This window comes from Melanerpes formicivorus, unplaced genomic scaffold (genome assembly GCF_026170545.1).
Source record: "Melanerpes formicivorus ecotype bairdi unplaced genomic scaffold, bMelFor1.0.p_v2 SCAF_44, whole genome shotgun sequence".
In the NCBI taxonomy this organism is placed as follows: domain Eukaryota; kingdom Metazoa; phylum Chordata; class Aves; order Piciformes; family Picidae; genus Melanerpes; species Melanerpes formicivorus.
In genome coordinates this window covers 4,355,221-4,370,584 of record NW_027142396.1, presented here as the reverse complement: position 1 = coordinate 4,370,584, position 15,364 = coordinate 4,355,221, and positions in this window count along the sequence as shown.

The following is a 15,364-nucleotide window of genomic DNA, read 5'->3' as shown; positions in this document are numbered from 1 at the left end:
TTAAGTAAGAATAACTATTTACTGTAAAATGTTTTTAGGACTATATTCAAAGATTACTGAACAGTGCATGTTTATAAAGGGAGGCAAATAAAACCAAAGCAGCATTTTTGTTCTGTGGTGAATTTCAGTAGCAAACACTCTCATGGGCATACTATGTGCATCTGAGATTCAGCACTGCACACTAGTAAAGACAGTAATGCTGTAGTTTCAGGTTGCCAAATAGCAAACAAATAGCTGAATTTTAATTATATATTTTTTGGTACTGCCAAACACTGCCTAAGGCTCAAACAAAACTTCTGCATTCAGTCTACCATTCTGTTTTCTGCAGTAGCTACCTATTTGTTTTCCTCCTACTTTATGGTTCTTTCTGTGATTATCCACTATATTGGTATATTTCTAAACCCTTTCTCCTTGCTTCTGAATCTATAGGGTCAGGGGACTGGATGGGATCCATCCTAGGGTGCTGAGACAGCTGGCTGTGCCAGGGGAGGTATAGACTGGATGTTAGGAAGAAATTCTTCATAGAGAGAGTGATTGCCCATTGGAATGGGCTGCCTGGGGAGGTGATGGAGTCGCCATCACTGGAGGTATTATTTTTTCCTTCCAAAATTCTGTTTCACAAGGTAGATGCCCATACTTTTGGAGGGACAAGAAAATGCTCCACCTGCATATCCAGAAATGATGTAATATTGCTCCAGCCTTCCTACCAGAAATTGTTCTAAGCCAAAGAACTACCTGATTTCTGAGATAGAATAGAATAGACTAGACTAGAGTAGAGTAGAGTAGAGTAGAATAGATTAGAATAGACTAGACTAGAATAGAATAGAATAGAATAGAATAGAATAGAATAGAATAGAATAGAAATAATAGAATAGAATAGAATAGACTTGACTTTCAAGATGATCACATCGAACCCATCATCCAGCACCAACTAATCAACTAAACCATGGCACCAAGCACCCCATCAAGTCTCCTCCTAAATACCTCCAATGATGGCGACTCCACCACCTCCCCAGGCAGCACATTCCAATGGGCAATAATTCTCTCTATGAAGAATTTCTTCCTAATATCCAGTCTAAATCTCCCCTGGCAGAGCTTGAGACTGTGTCCTCTTGTTCTGGTGCTGCTTGCAGATAGCAAGAAGCTGCAATACTCTTTAGTTGCATTTTTCTTTTCTAATATATAGTCTTATTGAGGCAACCATGAGTGAAAGCAATAGCAGTTGTCTGCACGTGCTTTTTTTTTTTTTTTTTCCCCATGATTACCTTGGAAATTACATACAGTAGTTAAATACGTCTCACAGATCTAGTATAGAATAGAATAGAATTAACCAGGTTGGAAGAGACCCTTGAAATCATCAAGTCTAACAGATCAACACCATCTAATCAACTAAACCATGGCAACAAGCACCCCAGACAGACTCTTCCTAAACACCTCCAGTGATGGCGACTCCACCACCTCCCTGGGCAGCTCATTCCAATGGGCAATCACTCTTTCTATGAAGAACTACTTCCTGACATTCAGCTTAAACCTTCCCTGGCACAGCTTGGGACTGTGTCTTCTTGTTCTGGTGCTGCTTGACTGGGAGAAGAGACCAGCCCGCACCAGGCTACAACCTCCCTTCAGGTAGTTGTAGAGAGCAAGAAGGTCTGCCCTGAGCCTCCTCTTCTCCAGGCTAAGCAACCCCAGCTCCCTCAGCCTCTCCTCAGAGGACTTGTACTCCAAACCCCTGTGGTGGGTTTGGAAGGATAAGGCTGAGAAGCCTCCTCCTTTCCACCTTTGTAAAGTAAAAGGGAAAAAAAAATTGAAGGGAAAGGAAAAAAAAACTTGTAAGCTGAATTAGCAAAGCAGTGGAGCTATATTTACAAAGCGATGTAGGGTTTGCAGGGAGATATTTACAAATTTACAATATCTACAATATATACAAAGATATACAACAGAGTAACACAGAAATGAGAGTGACCCCCTCGGCAGAGGGGTCCCCCACCTCCGCTCTCCCCTCTCTCCCCCCCTTTCCCCAGAATGGGATAGAAAGAGAAAGGAAAGAGAGGAAAAAAAAAGTTAGAAGCAGTTCGTGTTAATTGGAAGGGAGTTAGTATACAGGCCTGTTATCTGGTTTTCAAGGCCGAGGCGTTGGCAGAAAGCCCAGCACAGGCAAAGCTGCTGCACGAAGCAAAGACGGAAGCAAGACTGACTGAGAAGTGCTGGAAATGTCCACTTCACTCCCACTTCAGAAGGTGCTTCCTCCCACTCGTCCAATGAAATTAGTTTAGACTATTCCTTCCGTTTACCAACTTCCGTCCACCATGTTCCCTTTCTTAAGGGGGCAACGTCAACCGGCCACAGTCCACCCCTTCTAAACAATTTCATTGGCTGTTCATACTGTCCATCCAATCCAAAACGATATTTACAGTTCGTGAGTAAAGTTCATAGTCCATTCCGGCTATGCTCAGATGTAGATGATTCAAAAGTTCAAGAAAATCAGAAAACGAGAAAAATGGAAAACAGTTCATTTCTTCGCCGACGAAGCAAAGAAAAGGGAAACAGGGAAATCTCAGGGTCTCTTAGTTGACTCAGGGCTCTCAGGGATCTCAGGGTTCGTGCACCGTAGATTCCTCGTTGATTCTTCCTCTGGATGCGATGTAGCTGTACAGCAGTTCAAAATTAACCTCTTTCAGCTAAAGTTAAATTTCTTTGTGGAATACACTGAATTTCACCATTCTCTTGCATTACCCAATAAGTGTGACCCGGACCTTCAGCTGAAACCACCCCTCGGACAGGTTGAGCCTCTCCTGAGGGTGAAAATACCCAAACAGTTTTACCTAACAGATTCTTTTCTCTAACAACAGGAACTCTATCACCTTCCACTTTCCGTAGCAGATCTGAATGTGCAGGTCCAGCTCGGTTCACTGAACCTCTACTATTTACCAGCCAGGTTGCTTGTGCTAAATGTTTTTCCCAGTTTTTTAAAGATCCACCTCCCATGGCTTTGAGAGTGGTCTTCAACAAACCGTTGTAGCGTTCAATCTTCCCTGAAGCTGGTGCATAGTAGGGAATGTGGAATATCCACTCAATACCGTGCTCTTTTGCCCAACTCTTTACAAGGTTGTTCTTGAAATGAGTTCCGTTGTCTGACTCAATCCTCTCTGGAGTTCCGTGTCTCCACAGGATCTGTCTCTCCAGACCGAGAATGGTGTTGCGTGCAGTTGCATGTGGAACTGGATAAGTTTCCAACCATCCAGTGTTTGCCTCTACCATAGTAAGCACGTATTGCTTACCAGAACGAGAACGTGGTAGAGTGATGTAGTCAATCTGCCAAGCTTCACCATACTTGTACTTAGACCATCTGTCACCATACCACAAGGGCTTAAGTCGTTTTGCCTGCTTAATAGCAGCACAAATGTCACAGTCATGGATGACTTGTGTGATAGCATCCATGGAAATGTCTATGGATCTGTCACGAGCCCATTGGTATGTTGCATCTCTGCCTTGATGTCCTGACGAATCGTGAGCCCACCGAGCTAAGAATATTTCACCTCGGTGTTTCCAGTCGAGATCAAGATTAGAGTCCATGTCTACTTGAGAAACTCTTGCAGCTAGATCTGCCTGATGGTTGTGTTGCTGTTCCTCAGTAGCTTTGCTCTTAGGAATGTGAGCATCGATGTGTCTCACTTTCACTGGAATTCTCTCGATTCGATCAGCAATGTCCTGCCACAGGTTGGCTGCCCAAATGGGTTTTCCTTTCCTCTGCCAACCACTCTTCTTCCAGTTCTTTAGCCAACCCCATAGAGCATTGGCTACCATCCATGAGTCGGTGTAGAGATAAAGCTTTGGCCATCTCTCACATTCAGCTACGTCGAGAGCTAGCTAGACAGCTTTTACCTCTGCGAACTGACTGGATTCTCCTTCTCCATCCTTCGCCTCTGCAACTCGGCGTGTTGGACTCCACACTGCAGACTTCCACCTTCGCTTGTTTCCAACAAGACGACAGGAACCGTCTGTGAACAAAGCATATTTCTTTTCATCATCAGAGAGGTCATTGTAAGGAGGAGCTTCCTCAGCACGAGTTACTTTCTCCTCTGGAGGTTTGGCACAGTTGATACCTTCAGGCCAACTTGAGATCACCTCCACTAGACCAGGTCTTTCAAGATTTCCCATTCGAGCTCTCTGTGTTATCAGAGCCATCCACTTAGACCAGGTTGAGTCTGTGGCATGATGTGGTGTGGATCCTTTGCCTTTGAACATCCAATTCAAAACTGGTAATCTGGGAGCTAGAAGAAGTTGTGATTCAGTTCCAATCACTTCAGAAGATGCTTTTACTCCTTCATAGGCTGCTAAAATTTCTTTCTCTGTTGGAGTATAATTAGCCTCTGAACCTCTGTAACCTCGACTCCAGAAACCAAGAGGTCGTCCACGTGTCTCACCTGGAGCTTTTTGCCACAAGCACCAGGTTGGACCATTGTCACTTGCAGCCGTGTACAAAATGTTCTTAATGTCTGGACCATCTCGGACAGGTCCTAGACCCATTGCTTGAATCACCTCTTGCTTTATCTGGTCAAAGGCTGCTTGTTGTTCAGGTCCCCAGTGGAAATGGTTTCTCTTTCGAGTCACATCATACAGAGGTTTCACAATCTGACTGTATCCAGGAATGTGCAGTCTCCAAAATCCCACCATCCCCAAGAAACGTAGGGTCTCTTGCTTGTTTGTGGGACTTGCCATGGTAGAGACTCTATTTACCACATCCACTGGAATGTGTCGGCGTCCATCTTGCCACTGCACTCCCAGAAATTGAATTTCTGTGGTAGGTCCTTTCACCTTGTCTCGCTTGATGGCAAAACCTGCATTCAGAAGAATGTCAATGATTTTGTTACCTTTCTCGAAGACTTCCTCAGCAGTTTTACCCCAGACGATGATATCATCGATGAACTGGATGTGTTCTGGAGCACCGCCTTTCTCCAGAGCATCGTGGATCACTGCATGACAGATGCTTGAGCTGTGGATCCAGCCCATTGGCAGTCTGTTGAAAGTGTACTGGATTCCTCTCCAGGTGAAAGCAAACTGAGGCCTGCATTCCTCTGCTATGGGAATAGAGAAAAATGCATTAGCAATGTCTATGGTAGCATACCATTTGGCCTCTTTGGATTCCAGCTCATACTGCAGTTCCATCATGTCTGGTACTGCTGCACTCATAGGTGGTGTCACTTCATTTAGGGCTCGGTAGTCTACTGTCAGACGCCAGTCTCCATTCTGCTTCCGCACAGGCCACACTGGACTGTTGAAAGGTGAATGAGTTTTGCTGATGACTTTCTGACTTTCCAACTGACGAATCAGATTCTGAATGGGCAACAAAGAGTCACGGTTGGTTCTGTATTGTCTGTGATGCACAGTCTGAGAAGCAACCGGCAATTTAATGTCCTGTATCTTATGTTGTCCCACAACTGCAGATTCATCAGAAAGTTCAGGTCTGGCAGACAGCTTCAATTTTTGTCCATCAATTTCTATTGAAGCTACTCCAAAAGCCCATTTGTAACCTCTAGGGTCTTTGAAACGCCCTTCTCTCAGAAAATCAATTCCCAAAATACAAGGTGCATCAGGTCCGGTCACAACTGTATGCTTCCTCCATTGTTTACCAGTTAAACTTATATTAACCTCTACCTTACTTAACTCTTGAGATCCACCAGTGACTCCCAGAATAGTTATAGACTCTGATCCCTGATAATTTGATGGTATTATGGTGCACTGAGCTCCTGTGTCAACCAAGGCCCTGTACTTCTGAAATTGTGAAGTGCCAGGCCACTGGATGTACACATCCCAATAGATTCTATTATCTCTGTTATCCCTCTCCTCCCCCTGGCGGGAGGCAGGGCACCCCTAGTTATGGGGAACATGCGCACATGTGCATTGCACATATTGTGCAGGGTTATAACTTTGCATGTTATAACTGGAGCCACTGTTGGAACCATAAGAGTCGTTCTGGGGAACTGTGGAAGTAACAGCTACCCTTCTGGTATTGCTACCTCGGGTTCTGCCACTTTGCAATTCCCTCAGTCTCCTGAAAAGATTAGAAGTTGGTTGGCCATCCCAGCGGTTCATGTTCTCACCAAACTGATCACGCAGAGTTATCCAAATAGTTCTACGTGATTGCCTTGGTGGTCTGTTTTGGAATGACCTGTTTTGGAATGACCTGTTTTGGAATGACCTCCTTGGAGGACGTGTATTCCTCACAGATGAAACTTGTACCCACCTGGAGGAAGAATTGAAATTATCCCTTTGTGCCAATTGGTATATGGAATCTTTTAACTCTCTTATGCAATTCTGAATATCACCAGACATTGTTTTAATGGCTGAAACCAAAGAACCACGTGTCATGCTATCCTCCAATTGTCTCATTTGATCACTGAATTGGCCAACCGTGGGAGAAGCTCCACCATAACTTCTTGATACAATTCTGCTTGCCAGAATGTTTGCATAATTAGAAGGAGCAAGTTTGATGATCTTTTTAGCAAGACCAATACCCACAGGAATGTCATCAGGATTCAGAGTTTCATGTTCACCATAGAGTAGCTCTCTAACAGCAAATTCTCTCAAGCGCTTAATTCCCTCATCTATGGTAGTCCAGGGTTTAGGATTCCATGGAAGATCATCTCGGGAAGGGTATCTCAGGGCAACTGCTATTAAAAGGCGTATCCACAGATTAACCTTACCGAGAGCTTCGCCTAGATGTCTATCTATTCCATTGTCCCTTGAGAGAGTTCCTAACTGAGCTGCTGACTTGTCTCCAACTGTTAGAGCTGAAGCACCTGTATCATAACACCTACTAAGCCAAGCTAGAACTGGCTCCTTATCTGCCCTGGTGAAATCTTTACGGACATTTCGCAATTCCTCCCGTGGTGACGAACAGTCTGTAATATCATCTTGATCTTCATCTCCCTGAATTCTTTGCCCGTAAAATCCTGCTGTCATTCTCCTAAGGATCTCTTTAAGCTGAGAACCACCTTTGCCAGCTGCTTTCCTAGCTTCATCTCTATCCTGCTTTGATCTCACTAGGTTAGCTAGATCTTTAAAACAAACCTTCTCTTCCTCCTGAGCAGGATCTTTTAGAGTAGAGGGCCCCTCACCAGGATCAGTCTCCACCTCTTCTTCTCCATCTTTGCCCTTTCCAGCTCTAGTCTTTAAAGGAGCCACCTTAACTGGAGCTGTGTTTGCATTTACAGCCACCTTAATGGAAGCTGACAGGTCCTGAGATAAATCAGCTGCTGGGGCAGTGACTTCCGGTCCCACTGAGGGAGTGGGTGGAAGTGACGTTGCTCCATTACTGGCTGACGGAGAAGAAGAAGAAGGAGAAGGAGTGGGAGAAGGAGTAGGTGCCATGTTGATACTAGCTGATGCCCTTGGCTGCTTGCTAGAATCAGCAAAGTCATTTAGAGCTGCCTTACCAATTAACTTTTTAGCCTTCTTTTTGACTGACACGGGTTCTGCACAGTCCTCGTCACTAGATGACTCTGGGACTGACCGAGAGCCACGGCGTTTTCTTTTTGATCTAGTTTTAATAACAAAACAAGCTCTGGACACCTTTCTCTCTCGCCGTAAAGAAATCAGGAGATACACGATAATTATCACCAGCAGCAGAATTATAGACATGAAATAAATCACCTTTGGATCCCAGGCATCACCTAAAGTTACTGTCTCCTCAGGTGGAATCTTAAAACTCTTTATCTCAATTGGGAGAGTGGTGGAGGTAACATTCCTGTATCTCACTGGCCATAAAATATTAATACATTTTCCATACCATAATTTAACTCTATACATAACCCACATATAAATTGTCCGCACCAAATATTTACCCAGGTAATCCAAAATCAAACCCAAACAATACCTGTAAACCAGAGCCCCAAAAATTGAAAAGAATAATCGCTCCACAAACCACAATACCTTCATGTTTGCTAATTCAGCTAGAAAACACTAAATCAATCAAATAATAAATTAAACTAATTATCTGCCGCACGTTGGGTACACCAATAAAAAAAATGTGGTGGGTTTGGAAGGATAAGGCTGAGAAGCCTCCTCCCTTCCACCTTTGTAAAGTAAAAGGGAAAAAAAAAATTGAAGGGAAAGGAAAAAAAAACTTGTAAGCTGAATTAGCAAAGCAGTGGAGCTATATTTACAAAGCGATGTAGGGTTTGCAGGGAGATATTTACAAATTTACAATATCTACAATATATACAAAGATATACAACAGAGTAACACAGAAATGAGAGTGACCCCCTCGGCAGAGGGGTCCCCCACCTCCGCTCTCCCCTCTCTCCCCCCCTTTCCCCAGAATGGGATAGAAAGAGAAAGGAAAGAGAGGAAAAAAAAGTTAGAAGCAGTTCGTGTTAATTGGAAGGGAGTTAGTATACAGGCCTGTTATCTGGTTTTCAAGGCCGAGGCATTGGCAGAAAGCCCAGCACAGGCAAAGCTGCTGCACGAAGCAAAGACGGAAGCAAGACTGACTGAGAAGTGCTGGAAATGTCCACTTCACTCCCACTTCAGAAGGTGCTTCCTCCCACTCGTCCAATGAAATTAGTTTAGACTATTCCTTCCGTTTACCAACTTCCGTCCACCATGTTCCCTTTCTTAAGGGGGCAACGTCAACCGGCCACAACCCCTCACCAACTTTGTTATGAGACAGTAAATCCCTCCTTCCCTCAACTACGGACAGGAAAAACAATGAGACTCAGACGAACGGATTGTAAGTTTAAATGGAAAAGCAGTGAATACTTTGCAGAGATCCACAAGCACAGTGACAAAAGGAGATCCCAAAGCATATCCAGAAGCATCCCAACACTTCCCTCTCTCCACCTGAGGGTACACCTAAAAACCCCCAGGGCTCTTTCTTCCCCACCTCCCCTCCCCCCTCCATTGTTAGGCTAATCTCTGCTGGCCAGCTCTCAGACTGCCCTTCTCCCTTCTTCTCCCAGCCTTAGGCCTAGACAGGCCCATGAGGCCATGAGATGACTCCCCCTCCATTACCAGATATGGACTATCTCCATAGGAGCAGTGAGGGAAGAAAGAGGAAGTGCAGGAATTTGCAGGTGAGCATTGTAGGGAGTAGGATATTATGGGATAAAATACGCAGCTTCCTGTGTCCACCCACTGGGCTGGACCCTTGGGACACAAGACGTGTGTCTTATGTGGCATCAGCAGGGGGGCACCCAGCCTGAACCACTACATCCTCCTACAGTAACCTGACCTAAAGCCAGGTTTCTTTCTTTGGTACCACATTCACATGATGAAAAGTCAGAACAAACTTTCCTATTTTGATTTCCTAACTATTATTCATCAGGAACCAGCAGGTAAGCAACCTTATACTGAGATGTCCCCACCTTTAGTATAGTTCTCGGAATTAAGCTTTAGAAAAAGGTATCAGCACATTAATGTTTCATGAGTACTATCAAGAACAGAGTTTATCTCACTTTCTGGTATTGCAAGGATGAAATGGAACTGCTGCCCCACAAAAATATAGCAGCTAGTCAGCACAAGGACTCTGAGGGAGATAGCCTGACTATCCATTTGTGTTAAACAAGTTCTCTGAAGGCTGTTGCTTTCTGTGGGTTTTCCATGAAGATGAGTCATGCTCTGGTCAGGAACTGCAAACTATATTAAACAGATAAACACAAGTTCAGTTACACAAAGAAGCCAGCATGAACTTTGATTTCAGAAGTGGCACTCATCTCACCTATTTGAGCCATCTGGTAGGTGAACAGATGGACTAAGCTGAACTTCACCAAAAGTTAGCAGAAAAGTTAGCAGTGAAGTGAATCAGTCATATTTCCCACATGATCCATGTATGGGAGAAAGACGTTTTCAACACTAGCCTGGAATTAGAGAGTGAAGTTAACTCTGTAAGATATGTGTGAAATAAGATGGTTGCATAAATTTCTGGGAAATTGAAAAAAAAATGAAAAAATGCTATTTAAGAAGATTTCTGAAATTGCTAAATAAGAGCAGTTCATATGAGCAAACCAATGCATAACTATTTCTGAAGATAAATATATCTTAGTTAATTCTAAATTATTTTCCACTAGCAGTAATTGCAAATTCTAGTGCTTTAATTGACATCTTCCCAAATGTAGGAAAATAAAAAAATAGTAGGGAAAAAAGTGTAATTTTCTAAACATCAGAAGCACTAGCTTTGATCATAGAATCATAGAATCAATAAGGTGGGAAGGGACCTCAAAGATCATCGAGTCCAACCTGGCACACAAGACCTCATGACTACTAAACCATGGCACCAAGTGCCACGTCCAATCCGTTCTTGAACACCTCCAGGGACAGCGACTCCACCACCTCCCTGGGCAGCCTATTCCAATGGCTAACAACTCTCTCTGTGAAGAACTTTCTCCTCACCTTGAGCCTAAACTTCCCCTGGTGCAGTTGAGACTGTGTCCTCTTGTTCTGGTGCTGGTTGCCTGGGAGAAGAGACCAATCCCCTCCTGGCTACAGCCACCCTTCAAGTAGTTGTAGACAGCGATAAGGTCTCCCCTGAGCCTCCTCCTCTCCAGGCTAAACAATACCAGCTCCCTCAGCCTCTCCTCATAGGGCTTGTGCTGAAGGCCTCTCACCAGCCTCAGTGCCCTCTGAAAATATCACGTGAAAGAAGCAAAGGAATGATGGCAGCTATAACTTCACAGTAATCACAGTATCACCTAGGTTGGAAAGGACCTCGAGGATCATCGAGTCCAACCTGACACCGCAGACCCCATGACTAGACCATGGCACCAAGTGCCACGTCCAATCTCCCCTTGAACGCCTCCAGGGTCGATGACTCAACCACCTCCCTGGGCAACCCATTCCAATGCCGAATGACTCGCTCGGTGAAGAACTTCCTCCTCACCTCGAGTCTGAACCTCCCCTGGCGCAGCTTGAGACTGTGTCCCCTTGTTCTGGTGCTGGTTGCCTGGGAGAAGAGGCCAACTCCCTCCTGGCTACAACCACCCTTCAGGTAGTTGTAGAGGGCAATAAGGTCACCCCTGAGCCTCCTCTTCTCCAGGCTAAACAATCCCAGCTCCCTCAGCCTCTCCTCATAGGGCTTGTGTTCAAGGCCTCTCACCAGCCTTGTTGCCCTTCTCTGGACACGCTCAAGTGTCTCAATGTCCTTCTTAAACTGAGGAGCCCAGAACTGGACACAGTACTCAAGGTGCGGCCTAACCAGGGCAGAGTACAGGGGCACTATGACCTCCCTGCTCCTGCTGGCCACACTATTCCTAATGCAGGCCAGAATGCTATTGGCCCTCCTGGCCACCTGAGCACACTGCTGGCTCATATTCAGGTGGCTGTCGATCAGCACACCCAGGTCCCTCTCTGTCTGGGAGCTCTCCAGCCACTCCGACCCCAGCCTGTAGCTCTGCATGGGATTGCCATAGCCAAAGTGCAGCACTCGGCACTTGGACTTGTTGAAAGCCATCCCATTGGACTCTGCCCATCTTTCCAGTCGGTCGAGGTCCCTCTGCAGAGCCTTTCTACCCTCTAATTGACTAACATCTGCCCCTAACTTTGTGTCATCTGCAAACTTGCTGATGACTGACTCTACCCCTTCATCCAGACCATCAACGAATATGTTGAAGAGGACAGGGCCCAGCACTGATCCCTGGGGGACACCACTGGTGACTGGCCTCCAGCTGGATGCGGCACCGTTCACGACCACTCTCTGGGCCCGGCCCTCCAGCCAGTTCCTAACCCAGCACAGAGTGTAGTGGTCCAATCCACAGGCTGACAGCTTAGTCAGCAGTTTGCTGTGGGGGACGGTGTCAAAGGCCTTGCTGAAGTCTAGGTAGACCACATCCACAGGCCTCCCCACATCCACCAGGCGGGTCACCTGATCATAGAAAGAGATCAGGTTGGAGAGGCAGGATCTGCCCTTCCTGAATCCATGTTGGCTGGACCTGAGCCCTTGGCCATCCTTCAGGTGCGCAGTTATTGCTGCCAGGATAATCTGCTCCATCACTTTCCCTGGCACTGAGGTCAGGCTGACTGGTCTGTAGTTTCCAGGTTCCTCCATCCGACCCTTCTTGTGGATGGGGACCACGTTGGCCAGTTTCCAGTCATCTGGGACCTCACCAGTGAGCCAGGACTGGAGGAAAATGATGGAGAGTGGCCTAGCTAGCACATCCGCCAGCTCTCTCAGCACCCTAGGATGGATCCCATCTGGTCCCATGGACTTGTGGATATCCAAGTGGCTCAGCAGGTCCCGAACTACTTGGCTCTCTTAGTGTAAATTTTTGCATAAATATTTTGCCATTTCAGATATTTTGGGGTCTTAAGATACTAAGTGCAACAGTTTATCCTGAATCAAGAGTCACATATTCCATGCCCTTTTAGAATATGTTTTTTTTTTAAAAGTCAAGTTTTAAGAAAGGAAGAGTATAATAACTATTACTGAGATAGTCAAAACTGAGATAGTCCTGTTCAATATCTTCATTGATAATCTGGATGAGGAGATTGAGTCCATCATCAGTAAATTTGCAGGTGACTCCAAGCTGGGGACAAGTGTTGATCTATTAGAGGGTAGGAGAGCTCTGGAGAGGGGCCTTGACAGGCTGGGCAGATGGGTAGAGTCCAATGGCATGAGATTTAACACATCCAAGTGCCGAATTCTCCACATTGGCCACAACAACCCCATGCAGAGCTACAGGCTGGGGTCAGAGTGGCTGGAGAGCAGCCAGGCAGAGAGGGACCTGGGGGTAGAGGTCAATAGTAGGATGAATATGAGCCAGCATTGTGCCCAGATGACCAAAAAGGCCAATGGCATCCCAGCCTGTATCAGGAACAGTGCAGCCAGCAGGAGCAAGGAGGTCATTCTGCCCCTGTACTCAGCACTGGTTAAGCCACACCTTGAGTCCTGTGTTCAGTTCTGGGCCCCTCAGTTTAGGAAAGATGTTGAGTTGCCGGAACATGTCCAGAGAAGGGCAACAAAGCTGGGGAGGGGTTTGGAGCACAAGCCCTCTGAGGAGAGGCTGAGGGAGCTGGGGTTGCTTAGCCTGGAGAAGTGGAGGCTCAGAGGAGATCTTCTTGCTGTCTACAACTACCTGAAGGGAGGTTGTAGCCATATGGGGGTTAATCTCTTCTCCCAGGCAACCAGCACCAGAACAAGAGGACACAGTCTCAAGCTGCACCGGGGGAGGTTTAGGCTGAATGTTAGGAAGAAGTTCTTCATAGAGAGAGTGATTGGCCATTGGAATGGGCAGCCCAGGAAAGTGGTGGAGTCACTATTACTGGAGGTGTTTGAGACTGGATGTGGCACTTGGTGCCAAGGTGTAGTTGATTAGATGGTGTTAGGTGATGGGTTGGACTGGATGATTTCAAAGGTTTTTTCCAACCTGGTTAATTCTATTCTATTCTAGTCTAGTCTAGTCTAGTTTAGTCTAATAAGTAATGGCGATATTCAAGATAAAATTAGAGAAATTTATTTCTGATGTTGGAGTTAAAGATGAATTGAAAGATACTGTGAAAGGAGAGGGGCTGAGCAAATGGATTTCTCACTTGTCCAGAGCAATTTGGCAGACATAATCCTGTTATAAGGCTTGGAGGGGAAAAACAACAACAACAACAAAACAAAACACAAGAAAAAGACAAAAACCATACCAACAAGCAAACAAACCCTCCCCCCAAAAAAAATAAATCCAAACCAAAATGATACAAAACCAAAATTAAAAAACAGCAACAAAAAAAACCAAAACACAAACAAACAAAACAACTGGTCAGTATGTCTAATATTTTTTGTTATTCTGGTTTTAACAAGAGAGAAGTAAAACCTGTCTTGTCTTCTCCTTCATTCCTCTCCTTCCTCCCTGAAAATAGTTTTGCAATGTGCTCTTGCACTGCCTGGATCCTGCAGTGGACACACAATGGAAGAATCATGAGTTATATAAAGGTAAGAAGCAATTAATAGACTCTCAAATAGTGACTGAATAGACAAGTCATTTCAGAAACTATTTCTGCTGAGCAAACATTCAGGCTCTGTTCTGTGTAATAGATTGATTTGGGTTAGAAGTCAAGGTGGTCTACCTGAGCTACATGCTAATCACTGATAGCAAATATTCATATTCTCTGTGATGTTAGGAACAGATGAAACATCAGAATCTGAAAGAAGCTACTTGAAAGTATCTTGTTTATGTCTTTGACCTCTTTGTAATAGTAAATGAGCAATCCACAGTGGCATATTTTGATATCAAATAATTCACTTACTCTTCACAGTACAAGAGTCGGTTGCAACATACATTGCTGCCTGCATTGAGTCTGACAGCTTTAGCATTTCTTATCTAGTCCTCTGTTCCTGACTTGCAGCACGAGGATTTAAAGATGGAAAAGATACCACTTGAATCATCTAATTTGCCTGCACTCATTACAAATTTCCTTTTCTGCCCCTGAAAGCACCTGGTTTATTTTAAAAAGGAAGTCTTTGAAGCACTGAGCCTTGCCAAGGTGGCTCAGTATATAAAGTAACTACCTCAGTAGCTGAAACCCCTCAGTTCTGCATCTATCCCTTTAAGCAGTAGAGCTCATTCTTGCTCAGATAAGGAAGTAATTAATATACAGGCCTGGTTTTTATTTGTTTGTTTTCCAACTGTGCAGCTGCATCTGTTATATTTTGTAGGTGTTTATGTACATATAAATTATGGTTTACTTGTATACATGAACTGTGAGCACATATTGTGTATGTTTCTATATAAATGAAATGTTAAATATAAGTCCAAGGTCATCATAACTTGATTGATATGTTGGATTTTTTTTTTTTTCCAGATCTATGCTCTTTCATTAGCTTTTCATTAGCTTTCATAGCAGGTTGATAGTAGGCTGAACATAAGCTGGCAGTGTGCCCAGGTGGCCAAGAAGGCCAATGACATTCTGGCCTGCATCAGGAGCAGTGTGGCCAGCAGGATCAGGGAGGTCATTCTGCCCTGTACTCAGCACAGGTTAGGCCACACCTTGAGTTCTGGGCCCCTCAGTTTAGGAAAGATGTTGAGTTGCTGGAATGAGTCCAGAGAAGGGCAAGAAAGCTGGGGAGGGGTTTGGAGCACAAGCCTTATCAAGAGAGGCTGAGGGAGCTGGGGTTGCTTAGCTTGGGGAAAAGGACACTCAGAGGAGACCTTCTTGCTCTCTACAACTACCTGAAGGGAGGTTGTAGCCTCCACCCAGGGAGGTGGTGGAGTCACCATCACTGGAGGTGTTTAGGAAGAGACTGGATGGGGCGCTTGGTGCCAAGGTGTAGTTGATTAGATAGTGTTGGATGATAGGTTGGACTGGATGATCTCAAACGTGTTTTCCAACCTGGTTAATGCAGTTCTGTTCTGTTCTGTTCTGTTCTGTTCTATTCTATTCTATT